General features: G+C 39.0%; 1 non-coding gene across 1 annotated transcript; it reads right to left on the reverse strand.

Moving 5' to 3' along the window:
* Window positions 1–7,926: 7,926 nt before the first annotated feature.
* LOC128279712 (small nucleolar RNA R71) lies at window positions 7,927–8,033 on the reverse strand. The gene has a single exon (XR_008269909.1). It is a non-coding gene; the product is annotated as a small nucleolar RNA R71 (small nucleolar RNA).
* Between the last annotated feature and the right edge of the window lie 8,688 nt (window positions 8,034–16,721).

The following is a 16,721-nucleotide window of genomic DNA, read 5'->3' on the forward strand; positions in this document are numbered from 1 at the left end:
CGTATTGACCCAAAGGGTTTGACACTGAATTATGAACTCAAGAGACTCAACAGTAGAGTTTTACCGATGCTAAAGTTTCACATACATATGAATGAGTAGAGCCGGGTCAATCAATGCAATCACACTAGTATCAAATAGAGTAAAAGTACCAAAGTGATAACGTCGGGAGGATGCCTCCTCTCGTGCGCTGGATGGCATATGCTCTAGCAGAGCACGGGTCTCGGATCGAATAGCCGATCGCTGGCTCCTCTCGATTACCACCCCTACCTCCCGAAATCCTGGGGTCTACCTCTAGCCGTCGCCCCACTAGATCTTGCACCTTGCATCTTATTCTTCTCATCTAGCTCTGCAATCTCTAATGAAGTGGTCCTTCAACCACATCCGAATAAAGTCTTGTTAATGACTTACCCCAACATTCACCTAGGTGTCGCCTTCCATATTGGGGCATTGTGTCTCTCTTGACGATTATTGCCTACACTAGCTACCGATGTAGCTCGGAGTCCGCCAATGGTCGGCTCGATGGAAATTCCCGCACGCCTCGACTTATTAGTGTCCTCCCCGAACTTCTTTACCGCCGAGAATGGAGCTTTACTCACGATCTTTTACGATAATCTCTTACTTCAAATTCAGCCTTCTTCTTTTCCTTTCCAAGTTCTTCCGCCTTGTAGGCTCGCTCGACTAGTGTTACAAACTCCTTTATCTCCAAAATACCCACTAGCGACTTCAAATCTTCATTCAATCCTTCTTCAAATCTTTTGCACATAGCAACCTCATCAGCCACACACTCCGAGCATACCGACTAAGTCTTACGAACTCATGTTCAGATTCAGACATCTGATCATACACCTTGCTTGAGTTCCAAGAACTCCTTACGCTTCGATCGATGAACTGTTGACTAATGTATTTCTTTCAAAATTCGGATTGAAAGAAATCCCAAGTAACTCGCTCATTTGGGACTGTGGAAATTAAAGTCCTCCACCAATAGTAAGTCGAGTCTCGCAACAAGGATATAGCACACTTAAGACATTCATCGGTGTGCATGATAGTTCATCTAACACTCTAATGGTGTTATCGAGCGTAACTCGCCTTTTCGGCATCATCAAGAACTATGGCCTTGAACTCCTCAGCCCCACGCTTCCTAATCAAGTCCACGGTGGTTTACTCACCTCACGTGATCGATGAATCGGAGGCATTGCGGGCTCTTGGGTGGAGTATTTAAATTCGGAATGGTTGGACAAATGGATTGGTTCGGGCATATTGCGCGACCCACTCATTCATCATGGTGAAGAAGGCTTGTTTCGCTTCTTCATTTTGATTATTCGCGGATGATCGAGGCTCAACGGCGGTGTCCCTTGCGCGGAGCAGCCGCTACACTTTCAACGTCATCCGCCAAGGGTCTCTACCCCGGGTTCCATTGCTAATCAAAACAAAAATTTCAACCGTCAAGTCATCACATTATTAAGCACTAACAATTTGGCATGTATAGCTAGACTCACACGCGCTATGGTAGTCCTAGAACCGACTAAACCATAGCTCGATACCAATGAAATGTAACACCCCAAACCCGTGACCGTCACGGATTCGACCACGAGGTGTTACTGGCTTACTTCCTTATTTCCTCTTGGAAATTATGAATTTTTGTTTCAGCAAAGCTAGCTAACTGCGCCACTGTTACCTTAAAATCATATCTCGAGTTCCAGAACTCAAAACCAATTCCGTAAATTTTCCCTAAAACTATACTCATATATCCATCCATGGATTTATTTCTAGAATTTTTGGTCAGCCCAATTGGTACAGTTTATTAGTTAAAGTCGCCCATGTTACAGGGGTCGACTACACTGACCTTCACACATTACGACCTGGATATCTTCTCGTACAGAGATTCAATGCTCATGTCGTTTGTTTCTAATGAGACTAGACTCAAAGGGGAATCTGCACATATAAAGTACGACTTCTAATTCCTTCTGGATAATTTATGGTAATTTTCAAAGTCGAGACAGGGATCCAGAAACGGTTCTGGCCCCGTCTCACGAGAACTTTAATATCTCTCGAGTATACCGCTCATACGGTCGTTTCGCTTTCGTCCATATGAAAATAGGTTCATCAAGGTTCAATTTCATAATTTATTAACTATTTAATTCTACTACTATTTTTAGTGATTTTTCAATCTCATATCACCGCCGCTGTCCGCAATAGCCATCGCAGAGACTATGCCAATTTCATGAATCTTTCCTTGGCCTTACTAATCATCCATTATACATGACACAAATCATGGCCACCTTATCAAAATTAAAGTTTCTAAGACTCGTGGCTATAGGTTCTAGCATTCCACTCAACGACCACATAGGCCATTTTCACATGGCTTAAAGTTTACAACCCACAATTCAACAAAACAAAATAGCCTATACATGCCAAATGTTCTCCTAGTTCAACTACGAAGACAATACCAAAAGATTTCCAGCCGGTGTGATGACTTCAACGACGGTTCCGAAAGCACGCAAACAATACGAGTCCAAGAGACCGAAAATGGGTGACAAGAAAACACCGAGTGAGTTTATAACTCAAGAAGTCATAAGCATTCAACAACCATCCATTAATAAAGTTACCACAACATGAAACAATAAACGAGGCCGGGTACTCATCCATATCAAAACTATACCATAATTCCTCGGACCTTTCGGTTCAATCTCATACCAAGTCATACATCCACATTTCATATTCCACACAACAAGATATTTAAGGCATTTTCACACACTAACTCATTTCCACCACAACCATACAATTTCAATCATCACATAGATTTAAAGCTTACTAAGCTCAACCCCGAGCATGAACGTATTTCCTATTCGTCATGAGCTCAAGGTACTTACCCGATCCGCTGTCCATACTCAACTCGATGGAGACACACCTCCATATATATAGAGTACGCACACAAGGCTTAATACTCGATTTCGCACACTTAGTGCCATTCGATTTAAGCCCGCACACATAGTGCCATAGCCTTCGAGCTCGCACACCCAAAGGTCAGATATTTCCAAAGATGCACACTTAGTGCCATATATTTCAAAGACGCACACTTAGTGCCATATATTTCCAGCATGCACACTTAGTGCCATATATTTCCAGACGCACACTTAGTGCCAATCTCGCCACCGCATACACGTATTGTTCAAGACACTTAGTGCCGAAAGCAAACTTTCTACACATTTCACTATTTCTTTTACATTCAACAATTGTCATCACTCCATACACATACAATTTCATTTATATATATATAGCATCCCATTAAACACAATTGCATAGATTTTACAATCATTTAAGCAATATCAAGCATATGTGCTTAATGACTTACCTCGGATGTTGTCGCACGTTTTCAACGGCTATTCAATTATTTTGTCTTTCCCCTTGTCCAACTTTGATCCTTTGAGTTCTTGAGCTAATTCACACAAATTTAACTTATTAAAACCTCATTATGCTAGCTTATGGCCGAATATGACAAGGAGTTTAAATGGTCATATGGCCACCCTTTAGCTTGAATACACAATGGTCATGCACATTTTATATTACATCAAGCAATTCAATACAATTCATTCAAGCATCAAGGAAAGTTAAGGCCATCAATAGGCTACCTAAGGCCGAATATACACATCAACATATGTATTCGTTCATGTGGCCGAACATACACATCCATGTTAAGGCCGATTTCCACACTTGATACATTCTACAAGTAAGGTCGCTTGTATCGACTAAACACCAATTTGTTTCAAGTTCACAACTAGGCTAATATGCACATATACACTAGTAAATCAACACTAACATTTGTACTTCACCTTACTAGCACTTCTCATTCAAATGACATGAACAACGAACATAGTTTCCTTTTATTTCCTACCATGGCCGAATGTCATACAACACCATACCATGCATCATTACAAGCTTTACTTTTAGCATGCAAATAACATCCACAAATCCACCTTAGCCGAACCTTATCTCCATGTTATAGTGAAGATTTGAACCATGGGCTAGTTTAGAACTCAAGTTAACTACTAAAACATGCTTGAATCTCATGGCACAACATCAAACGTACCTTAACTTAGATGCAAATATGGCCGAATGTCTTCAACTTTTCTCTTTTCAAACCGGCCAAGAAGAACCAAAGGGTGAAGCTTTTCTTTTCTCTTTGTATTTTCTTCCTAGTCTTTGCTCAAAGAAAGGATGAATAACAACTTTTTTTTTCTTTCTTTCTCTCTAGCTACGGCACCATGGGGGGGCATCCATGCTCATTTTTTTCTTTTTTTTTTTTTCATTTCTTAATTCTTTCTACATAATGCACTAACTAAACATGTTGGAAACATGTCCCTTGCCCATAATCTAGACATGGTATGGCCACTCATCCAAAATAAATGGAGTATTTGACATGCAACTCCATTTATTTTACTTCATTCCTTTATTAACCTCTTAAAATTAGCTACATATTTTTAAATCCTTTCACATGAGTCCTTTTTCTTTCAATTCACAATCAAATTAACTAAATCAAAGAATTTAAAATTCACACATGCATTTTCACATATTCTAGACAATAAATATTACGTTCGAACATGTCGGTGACTCGGTTTAGCGGTCCCGAAACCACTTCCCGACTAGGGTCAATTTTGGGATGTCACAAAGGTGGCGTGTTGTGTAACTATAAGGTTTAAGGTTCAAGTCTTGGGATGAGCAATGAGGTATTTATTTTTCCGTTTGAGCTATGTAGGAGGTGGAGTTGGACTGGAACTCTGTGGTTGAAGTGGTCATATAAAAATAAGAATTTTTCCTAATGGTTGAAAGTAATCCCATATCGGGAAGCTAACATGAGCATTGGTGAGAAGCTGGCTTTAAATAGAGTGAACTAGATGAGTTGGTGAGAAGGAAAGTGATTAAGACTCATTGTAGGATGTGCCAAGGTTGGTGATCGTGGACTTCGGCACGTTCTCATCAATAGGTGTGTATTCACGCCCTTCTTTGTCGGAAGTAGGCAAAAGCCAAAAACCCAAAACCTCAGCATTCGGGGCCTCACGAGTGTGCCAACGCACGAGGGGTGAACCGAGCCTAGAAATCATGGGTGATAGACTGTAGAGGCCGCCACGAGCGTTCTCGTGTGCTGGGGCTGCTCTGGGCCTCGATGGGCTTGATGGGTCCGTGGGCTCGCTTATGTAAACTTCACTGTTAAGTGGGACGTAGATAAACTTGCCATGACGCACACACGACTTAGGTACTTCTGGGCCACGTTGGGCCTAGACGGGCCATGTGGGCCCAATGTGCTCGTGGGCCCACACGGATTGAATCTGCAACTTGTGATAATTATTGGACTGGGCTATATAGGCCACATAGCCGTATATAAATTTAGGCTAAATAGGCCACACGAGGGTATTGGCCCACTTGGGCCGAGTAATGGGCCTTGGGCCCATTTACACTGTTATAATCATTTAGGTTATCTGTGTTATTGAGGCAACTGTAGACCTTCAGAGTGGTCACTATCTGGGCTAAGACCCCAATATTGGTAAAATTTTCGAAATACCCTTGTAGTGTAAAATGACCGTAATGCCCTTGTAGTGTAAAATGATCGTAATACCCCTGTATGGTAAAATGATGATTATGCTTTATGTTTCGTATGACTGATGTACTTATGATTGACATATATGATTGTACTGAGTATGAATTTGCATACATGTAATATTTATGACATGACATATTGCATGGGGTTGGGTTATTATGGACGGAGGAAGTGTACGGCCTGTAGCCGTCCTATATAAGGCTTTCAGCCTTTCTGCGATTCTTATGGCTTATAGCCATTCTATTAACTGGCAGCATTACTGTGATATTTACGGCCTTTAGCCATCCTGTCTAAGGCATTGAGCCGTCCTATTGACTTGGTGTCGCAACTAGTGCTAAGATTGGTGTGTTGGCTAGGTGGGTCGATTTTATCCCCACATGGTGAGGTTGTTGGTATGGGTGGTAAGCTGGTTGGATTGGGTTGGGTTGCATGCCTATGTTGTGATTATACTATTTTGGGTATAGGCCCACACTGTCACTGCATAGGGCTTAGGTCCAGACTGTACTATTATTGAATAGGGCTTAAGCCTGCATCACATCGTATGCACTATTATCAGATAGGGCTCGCCTGATTGATTCTCAATTTCGCTTGTTTACTAACGGTTTTAGTTTAGGAGGGGAGTACACACTGAGTTTTCATAAACTCACCCTGTTTATTAATTGTGCAGGTAATCCCCAACATTAGAAGGATCGGTGTTGTGAGGGACTCGGAGGTGGCCACACAACTACTATTGTTTCCGACTTTCTTTTAAGCTATCTATTTACAAGTACTTATATTTGATCTGGGTTGTAACAAGGCCTCTTTTAATTTCTGGTTCTAAATTTGGAATTTTATATATTGTTTTATAACTGTTGGAGCAAAACACAGTTTTCTTTTCCAAAACAATAACAGTTTTTCAAAATATCACATTTTCGCAAAACTTTAAATTAAGCTTCCGTAGCAAATAAAGTGTTAAAGGTAATAATGTTTTACAAGAGAATGACTTTTAATAAACCAACGAAAACTGAGGTTTTCACAAGTTTTAAAATGGCCAGAGGTTTTAAATAATAAGAAGGGTTTTCAATGAGAACATGGTTTTCAAAAAGAACTTCAATGTGACACGCCAAATTTTGGCCATAGCGTCTAGGCCGAGTTTGGGGTGTTACAAATCTAATAGGGGAATCCATAGTTAAAGTTAATGCGATGATAGGGGTTTTAATTAGAAAGAGATTTCAATTAATCAACCTAGAGTTAGTTGTTCTTACTCTCGAAAGAGATATTAACATAATTTAGGGATTTCTACGGACCAAGACACAAGTGAATAAATCATTTAATTCAGATTTATAATAATAGGTGAAGTCTAAGTGGATTCTTTCCTAGGTATTATCTATCTTATTGGTTATCTTTGATTATTTTCCTATTTCATTCTCTGATGCATTCTAAGCTAAATTAGATTAGTAAATTTAGATTAAAAACAATCACTTCAACTTGTTAGCTAAATAATAAGAAGATGATAATTACTAGTACTTTTAGTCCTCGCAGATACGATAGCCCTACTCAGCATAGCTATACTATTGTTCGATAGGTGCACTTGCTTTTGTCATATTTATAGTTAGTTTAGTGACCATCAAGTTTTTGGCGCTATTGCTGAGGATTAAAATATTAGGAACACTTTATTTTTATTAACTTAGCCATTTTTAATTTATTTTGTTTTTGTTTTTAGTTTAATTTTTACATTCTAATATTTTCTAATTTTTCTTCTGGCAGGTTCCTTTGGTTTATGACTAGAAGAAACCCATCAGGACCAGTACTATTTGACAGTGAAATTGAAAGTACTGCTCATAAAAACCGTAGAGAAGCAAGGCAAAGTCACCAGAATATAGTAGATGAGCAAGAGGACATTATTATTATTTAGGAGATGGGTGATAATCAAAATAATCAGCTACCTCCTCCAGTTTCTGCAAATCCTGTAAATCTAGATCCTGTTCTTTCTAATATGTACATTATACCAAGCCCATTCTAACTGGGGCTGAATCGAGTATTGTGCTACCCATATTGCTGCAAATAATTTTGAACTGGAGCCTAACACTATTCAGATGATACAACAATTTGTTCAGTTCGATGGTTTGCAAGACAAAGATCCAAATACTCATTTGGCTAGTTTTCTGGAAGTCTGTGATACTTTCAAGATAAATGGTGTTCCTGACGATGCCATTCGCTTATGGTTATTTCCTTTCTTGTTGAAGAACAAGGCTAAACAGTGGTTAAATTCTTTACCACGACGTTCTATCACTATGTGGGATCAAATAACTAAGAAATTCCTACTGAAGCACTTCCCACCGGCTAAGACAGCCAAGTTGAGGAATGATATATCTTTCTTCGCTCAAATCGACTTAAAGACCTTATATGATGCACGAGAGAGATACAAGGATTTATTGAGAAGGTGCCCTTACCATGGGTTACCTCTATGGCTATAGGTTCAAACCTTCTACAACAGTTTGAATCCTTCAACTAGGTAGTTGATCGATAAAGCGACTGGTGGAACTCTGAACAATAAAACACCCTAAGTGGCTTATGAATTTATTGAGAAATTTTCACTGAATAATTATCAGTGGTAAGTCATAAGGACAAAGTCGATAAAAGTAGTTGGTGCTTAGAACTTAGAAGCAATCACCATGTTATCGATCAAGTAGAAGAATTAAATAAGAAAATTGATGGTTTATATGTTTCAAAGCAGGTAGATCTGGTGATGCAATGCGATATGATTGGAGAAGGAATGAACAATCCAGAATGTTTACCGTACGGTCCTAGCATAAAGAACGAACAAATCAATTATATGGGTAATAATTCTAGGCCTCAAGATAAATGCTATAGTAATACCTATAATGCAGGTTGGAGGAACCATCCCAATTTCCCTGAGGTGGTCAAGGAAATCAAAGAGCACAACCCCCTCTAAGTTTCCAACAACAACCTTACCAGTAAGAGAAGAAGTTGAACCTTGAGGAAATGTTGACCAAGTTCATCTTGGTATTAGAAACCCGCTTTCAAAACACTGAAGTAGCACTTAAAAATCAACAAGCATCGATTCAGGAGCTCAAGAACCAAATTAGTCAACTTGCTAAGTTAATTTCAAGACGACCATAAGGTAGTTTGCCAAGAAATACCAAAACTAACCCAAGGGAGCAACTTCATAAAATTACTATGCGAGATGAATAAGGATTAGTTGAATTTGAATAGGAACTGAGGCAAGAAATTGTTGTAAGTAACGATAAGGTTGAGGTAAGCCAAAATGAGCAAAAGTCGGTTGTTAAGGAATATAAACCTCGAGTGCCATATCCTAACGCAACCAAAAGAGATCACATGAATGAACAATTTGGTAAATTTTTTAAACTTCTAAAAAAAAACATATTAACTTACCATTTGTTGAAGTTCTTTTGCAGATGCCCAATTTCGTTAAATTTTTAAAGGAGATTTTTGCGAACAAAAGAAAGTTAGATGATTCGTCGATTGTAGAGCTAAATGTAGTTTGCTCAGCCATATTGCAAAATAAACTACCCAACAAATTGAAAGATCGAAGGAGTTTTACTATTCCTTGTTTAATTGGTAGTTTGAATATTAATAATGCTTTGGATGATTTAAGGGCTAGTATTAATGTCATGCCTTATAAAATGCTTAAGCAATTAGGTCTTGGAAAACCTAAACAAACTAGGTTGAGTATTCAATTAGCAGATAGAACCATTATATTTCCTAAGGGTATTATTGAAGATGTTCTTATCAAAACTGATAAATTCACATTCCTAGTTGATTTTGTTGTTTTAGACATGGATGAGGGTAATGAAGTACCTTTAACTTTAGGAAGACCCTTTTTAGCAACTACTAGAACTATAATTGTTGTTGGTATAGGTGAATTAGTACTTAGTGTATATAACAAAACGATTACTCTCCAAGCTCGTGATTCGGTTAAGACATCTAGTGATCAAGATGATTTTACAAGTTCTGTTAATATGAGTAACCATGTGGTTCAAACTTCTTTGTAGGAAACCCCTTGAAAAACACCATGTTCCAGTCAATACGATAAAAATAGCACAATTTACGATGAACTAATGTTGCAAATCAATAAACTAAATGAATGGCGAACACATGTTAAGGAGAAACCGAAAAAGCACGATGAAGAGTTAATGAGACGCCATGATAAGCACGTGGATGGAATGAACCAATTTAAGGTTGGGGACAAGGTACTGCTAGATAAAATGGATCCTCAAATTGCCACTTCGGAGCTTGATGCAAACAGATCAAATCCCTTTACGGTACTAAATGTCTTCCCATACGGTACAATTGAGGTAACTCATTCTGATTTTGGTATATTTAAGGTAAATAGTACTCGAATTAAACCTTATTTTGATAGAATTGATAATGAGAAATAGAAGTTTCAACTCCAAAACACCATGACCATGCAAATACGAGGTGATTCTAGCTTAGTCTTTAAATAAGCGCTTCTCGGGAGGCAACCCGAGTGTTAATATTGCTAATTCTATTAATTCTATTTCATATTATTTTTAAACTAATTAATTTTGAAAAAGAAAGTTTTAAACCCACACGGCTTGGACACACGGGTGTATCCCAGGTTGTGTGCACTATAAGGGGTCCGACAGTGAGTTACACAGCCTCGCGACATGACCATGTGACCCACACGGTCTGGACACACAGGCATGTCTTTAGTTGTGTTGATTCTAGGACTTCATTTTTCTAAAATTCAACTGTTACATGATGGTCGTGTTATTTCATAATAGGTTTTAAATATTTATAATTACTCATTCTTGAACTAACTATTATCGCGATGTAGGCAAGTGTACCTATCGAACAATAGCATAGTTTTAGCAAGATCGGATTGTTGGACCGAAAGGAACTCAAAGTACTAGTAATGACTGTCTTTTTATTATCTAGCCTAAGAATAAATAGGTTTTGTTTTAATTAACTAATTATCTAAACTAAGAACGCACAAAGAAAATAATTGGGGAATTGCTTTTGGGAAAAAATCGATTGACTTAAGACAATACCTAAGGAAAAATCCATCAAGACTTTACTTGTTATTCTAGCTCCGAATCGGACGATTTATTCATTCAACTTGTTCCGTAGAGATCCCTAAGTTATGTTATTATCCCTATTCAAGACTAATAACGTCTAATCCCTAGATTGATTAATACAGACTTTTCTCTAATAAACATTCTAGGGTTGCATTAACTCGATCTATGGATCCCCTTATTAGGTTTCACCCTAATCCGATAAAATCTTGTCACCCTATGTCTAGGCGCACAATCAACTGCGCTTAATTATGGAAAATGTACTCTTAAAGAGGGTCTATTCCTCCTTTGAATAAGAGCATGTCTTGAATCAGTATCTTGGGATATCAAAACAAGAATTAAGAACACATAATTAAGAACAAGTTAAATATTTATCATACAATTCAGAAAATAATAACAAGATTCATCTTAGGTTTCATTCCCCATAGGTATTTAGTGGTTTTGGTTCATAACTAAATAAGAAAACATCTCAAAAGATAAAGAATACAAACATAAAGAAAACCCAAAACTCCTGAAGGGAAATTGAGAAGAGATTTTTAGTCTTGATGATGAATACGCCTTCTGAGATGGACCAATCGGCTTCCTTGGAGTAATTCCTTACTCCCCCTTCTCCATCTCCATTTTCTTCCTCCTCTAGGGTGTATTTATAGGCTTTGGAATTCCTAGAAGCCTTCAAAATTAGTCTTTTTCAAATTGGACTCAACTTAAGCTCGGCAGGGACATGCCTGTGGCACACACCCGTGTTCAATTACTTTAGACTGTGCTTGAGCCTGCCAAATTGACACGGCCGTGTGGTCTACCCGTGTGAGGAGGTCCATGCCGTGTTCGAGCCTATTAGAATGGCACGGGCATGTGCTATACCCGTGTGAGTCGTGCTTTAATTCTGCCAGATTGACATGACCATGTGGGCTGCCTGTGTGAGGCAGTCCAGGCTGTGTTGAGTTCGTACTTTGGCCCATTTTCTCCGTTTTTGGCCCGTTTCTCGTTCCTTTTGCTCTCCTATGCTCTCCTAAGTATAAAACTTTAAATTAAAGCATTAGGAGCATCAAATTCAACAATTCTAATGGAAAATCATCCATAAAATGAGTTAAACATGGGATAAAAATATATATAAATTACGGTTTATCAAATACCCCCACAATTAAGCATTTGCTTGTCCTCAAGCAAAATCCTCAAGTCATAATGAAAATAAATTCTCCTGAACTTATAATTCTTATCGATAATATCTCAAAATAATCCATAGGTAATCATACATTGAGAATTCAACTAAAAGAACATAAAAGTTTCAAACCTTCCAAGTTGAATATTTAATCATGCAAACATAGGTGTCTCTTCGCATCAAGTAATTACCTTTAGTTCAGAATATCACAGAGTTTCACATCCTCACTAAAGATTCACTCAAATCACTTGAGGTGTTTAAGGACAATAAATGAAGCACTCAATAGTCAATAATGAAAAGTCATTACCATAGGCTTGCATGAAAATAAAATCTCCACCACTATAATTTAATATGATACATCAATCAAAAGGTCTTTAGAGGGTTGTAGTGAGGCTTGGTTAGGGGGTGTAGTCATAACCTGAAAGAAAGGGTTAGAATCGAGATTGAATTGAAAAATTTCCTAACTAGAAAAAGAGTTAATCTTCACTTGCGTACAACAGAGTTTCTCTCAGAATATGAAATTACAAATATGTATACATAGTGTTTTTTTTTTTGTTTTTCTAATAACAAGTTAAATATTCATAGACTAACTTATTACAAACAAGACATAGCTAAGCAATTTTTTCAACTCAAATATCGACAAAAATAAGGATCAAATTTAGGGGATTTCAACAATAATTGGTTAAGGGTCAATATTGAGGTTATTACAAAGAATGGCTTGTTAGGCTCAAAGGGGTTTACTAAGGGTTAATTGTGGAGGTAGGCTTTTCATGGCATGAGTGGGTTAATCCTAAGTGCCTTAATCATTTTGATATATCAAATCAAATGGTGTGGTCTCGACATGCATAACCAAGCAAGTTCTAGAATAACAGTTCAATATTGATGCACTCAAAGCAATAATAAAAGTGAGCATGAAAGGATTAATAGATGCTCAAAAGGCTCAAAAATCTCACAAAAATTATGGCTTTTTGATGTTTAGACTCGTGGATTCCAATTCAAAGTAATACCTAGACTTGGGGAAACAACCTATAATTTTAAATTCTTAAAAATCAACTTATCATGCTTGATTCTTTAATATCTTAAAATTTAAACCATCAATACATAAATCCCTATTTTTTAATTCAAGATATATCAATCAAAATCATAAATCAATTAAAATTTTTCCTAAATATGATATGAGAGTTTTTCAAGAGAATAAGGTAATCATTCAGGGATTTTTCTGATAATGAAATGAACGCCCCCCTCCCACACATTAGATGTACATTGCCCTCAATGTACAAAGATAGGCATTATAGAATATAAAAATAAGATAGGGAGAGAAGTGAAACTTCCTGTATGATGAATTTCTCGAACTGGAGTTTTGGAGAGTAATTGGTTCGAGAGTGGAGGAGGATACTCCAGCGGTCGTAGAGGTTCATTAAACCATAAGTCCTGCACCAAAAGAATATTATATCTAGTGCTAGCTATGGTCGTGGTCGATCAGGACATGGCAGTCGTGGAGAACCTTTCCTGGTGGAGTTTTAGTTCCAATGTGACGATCAGCTTAAGAAGTCTATATAACTGTGAGAAAATTAGGAACTTTTTAGGAGATATTAGGAAGAATAATTACTCAAAAAGGAATAACCTAATTTAATAATTAAAAATAAAATTTCTAAAATCTAATAAAAATAAAAAGTAGTTTCAATAAAAATTAAAAACATAAAATAATAAATAAATGTTTCTAAACATCTTCATCGCTGGATGGTTCGCGAGGTGGGACTAGCAATAAGATGTGGAGGTGCTGACAAATCTGCTGTAGAGTAGCATCAATGTTGTCAAATCGTTGAAAACACTGCTGCTCGAATCGGGTGAGGCGCTCAGAGATGTCAGCATATGAAGCTGCCGCATGAACTGGACGAGAGGGTGGTAGTGGCTGAGTTGGTGGGTCCTCGTGCTGTGAGGGGACATCATCAGGAATATCCTTGTAGGCCTCCTCTTCAGTAGATTGGGTAAGACGATATTGGGGAGGGTAGGTTCCTTGGCGCCTCTCGATCATCCTTATACTAAGCATGCTCGAATCAGGTGAGGGATGATTCTTAGGCTGCGGTGTTGAGGAGCCCGAAATGTCGCGCCAGCCGGGTCACGTAGGGGCCAATAGAGATGACCCCCTTCTGATGCCGCTCCGTTTGGTGCTGAATCACAAGGGTGATGAAATAGGCAAGGTTGATGACGTGCCCTTGCGACATGCACCATAAGAAGAAGACGTCGTGGGTGTTGACGACGCTAGTGCTCTCTTGCCTCCCTGTAATTGTGTGAGCTAAAATAGCGGGTAAGTACCTCAGGGATGGTGGGAGAACTGATGCCTTGGAGCGGCTAGGATTGTAGGAGGCCATGCTAGGGGCCAACGTGTGCCAGCATTTTGAGGGAGAGAAATGTATGTGGCGACTGAGAGCATGTAGTTCATTCTCCTTCTCGAACTCCTCCGTATATAAGCCTAGTGCAGCACCAACTCTGGAATGCTTAGCTGGCGGATTAACCCACTTAAACGAAACTGGACCGTTCCGGGATCATCGTACCTTGTCATTACGGTCTGAAGATGGAATGTTGAGCAGAGTTCCATTCACGCTCGAGGTATGTCGGCTCGATAATCCCGAAGAACAGCTCCCAAGGGTCAGTGGTTAGAAGAGCCCAAATCGCGTCAGCCATCTGAACTTGTTCTATGGCAGCCCATTTGATGCAGCGGCCCTCAATTAAGGGTTGGGACCGTAGTATTTGAAAAAGCTCTTCTTAGAGCCCTCGGGGGAACTGCAGGAGAGGGTGACGAATTTTCACAGTTGGACCCTTGGAAGAGGATGCTCCCTTCCTCTTCTTCGAGGCTAGTACGGCGATTTTCTTTCCTACTTGCGACCAAAATCATCAAGTCATCTTGATGAGTGGTCAAAGTAGAAGGAATACAATTTTTAATTAAAAAGCCCGTGTGGGCGTGTGGGCGTGGCAGGGAGGCCGTGTGGAGTAGTAGCGGCTAGGGTTAGGGTTTTTAAATGAAGAAGAAAGTGAATAGTGTAGGGTATTTATAGATTTTTGGGCACACGACCATGGAACACGCCCGTGTCCCCCAATTTTAGCCCGTGTGATTCGCGAATTTCAAATTTGGGCGCGTCTCACATTCAGTACACGCCTGTGTTTCTCGAGCGTGTGGGTTCACACGGCCGTGTCTAGCTTTGTTTGCTTCTCCCACGCCTGTGTGTTCAAGCTCCATGCTCATGTTAATTGGGCAAGTTCGACCACAGGTGTTAGACACGAGCGTGTCATATGCCCGTGCTATTTTGGCAGGCTCAACCACGATTCTTCCATACGGGCGTGTCACATGCCCGTGTTGTTTTGTTAGGCTCAACCACGGCCATATCACACAACCGTGGCGTTTTATCATAGCCTGTGTTAGGGAAATCCTTGCCCTGTTTTCACACGACCTTAAGCACAACCGTGTCTCTGTGGAAACACCTGTATTCAAGATTTCTATTAGTAAGTTAGGAGTTAAATACCAAAATTTAAAGAAATTAATATTGTTAGTGCTCGGGTTGCCTCCCGAGAAGCGCTTATTTATAGTCTAAGTTCAACTTACCTCTCTAGTGACTGGTCATGGTGGTTTAAGGAGTTTATACTCCTCATTCCTGCTATCAATCTCATCAAAATAGGGTTTTAATCGGGTGTTGTTTACCTTAAAAGTGCCGAACTTGGGATGACTCACCTCCACCGTACCGAATGGAAAAATACTGAGTACTGTAAGAGGTATTTCCTCATTCGGTGTGGTAGTGACAATGTGGGGATCTGCGACATCTAATCAACCTTATCACCAACCTTAAGTTTATTTGGAGAGGTATCGGGCTCGTTTTGGCGTAGTTTTGGTTTGTCAGGTGTTCTTGGTTTGTGTGTTCGCCATTCATCGAGTTCCTCGATTTGTAGTCTTCTATCTTCATGAACAGGTCCTATACTATTGCTTGAGAATGAATCGTGTGCTTCCTTCAGACTCATTTTTTGCAAAGTAGGTTGCACCATATTGTTAGTTTTAGTAGGATGGTTTAAATAATTACCTTCAATCCCTGATGTGTTGCCAGAATTTCGAGCTTGAAGGGTGATTGTTTCGTCTCCCACCCAGAGTGTGAGTTCACCTGTGCCAACATCAATGATGGTTTTAGCAGTTGCTAAAAAGGGTTTTCCTAGAATTAAGGGAGTGTTGTTATCCTCTTCTATATCTAGAACAACAAAGTCAACGGGAAATATAAATTTATCAATTTTAACTAGCACATCTTCAATAATACCCCAAGGGAATCTTATAGTTTTATCTACTAATTGAATCCTCATCCTAGTTTGTTTGGGTTTCCTGAGACCTAGTTGTTTAAACATTTTGTAAGGCATGACGTTGATACTAGCCCCTAGATCAGCCAATGCATAATTAACATCTAAACTACCAATTAAACAAGGAATCATAAAACTCCTTGGATCTTTTAGTTTGTTGGGTAGTTTATTTTGGAGAATGGCCGAGCAAACTGCGTTCAGCTCCACATGCGACGCCTTGTCCAACTTTCGCTTACTTGCTAAAAGATCCTTTAAAAATTTCATTGTATTTGGCATCTGCGATAGAGCTTCAATAAACGGTAAGTTAATGTGTAATTTTTTTATGAGTTTAAGGAATTTACCAAATTGTTCATCTGAGCGGTCTTTCCTTGTCTCGTTGGGGTATGGCACATGAGGTTTATATTCGACAGTCACTGGTTTGTTTTTATTATAATCTACCTCACCTTGACCTTTGCTTACCATAGTTTCGTGCCTTGGTTCTAGTTCAGGCTCAATGACTCCTTCGTCATCTTGAATATTAATTGCGTTGAGCAGTTCCCTTAGGTTAGGTTCGGTATTACTTGGCAAACTACCT

Source organism: Gossypium arboreum, chromosome 8 (genome assembly GCF_025698485.1).
Source record: "Gossypium arboreum isolate Shixiya-1 chromosome 8, ASM2569848v2, whole genome shotgun sequence".
Taxonomy (NCBI): Eukaryota; Viridiplantae; Streptophyta; class Magnoliopsida; order Malvales; family Malvaceae; genus Gossypium; species Gossypium arboreum.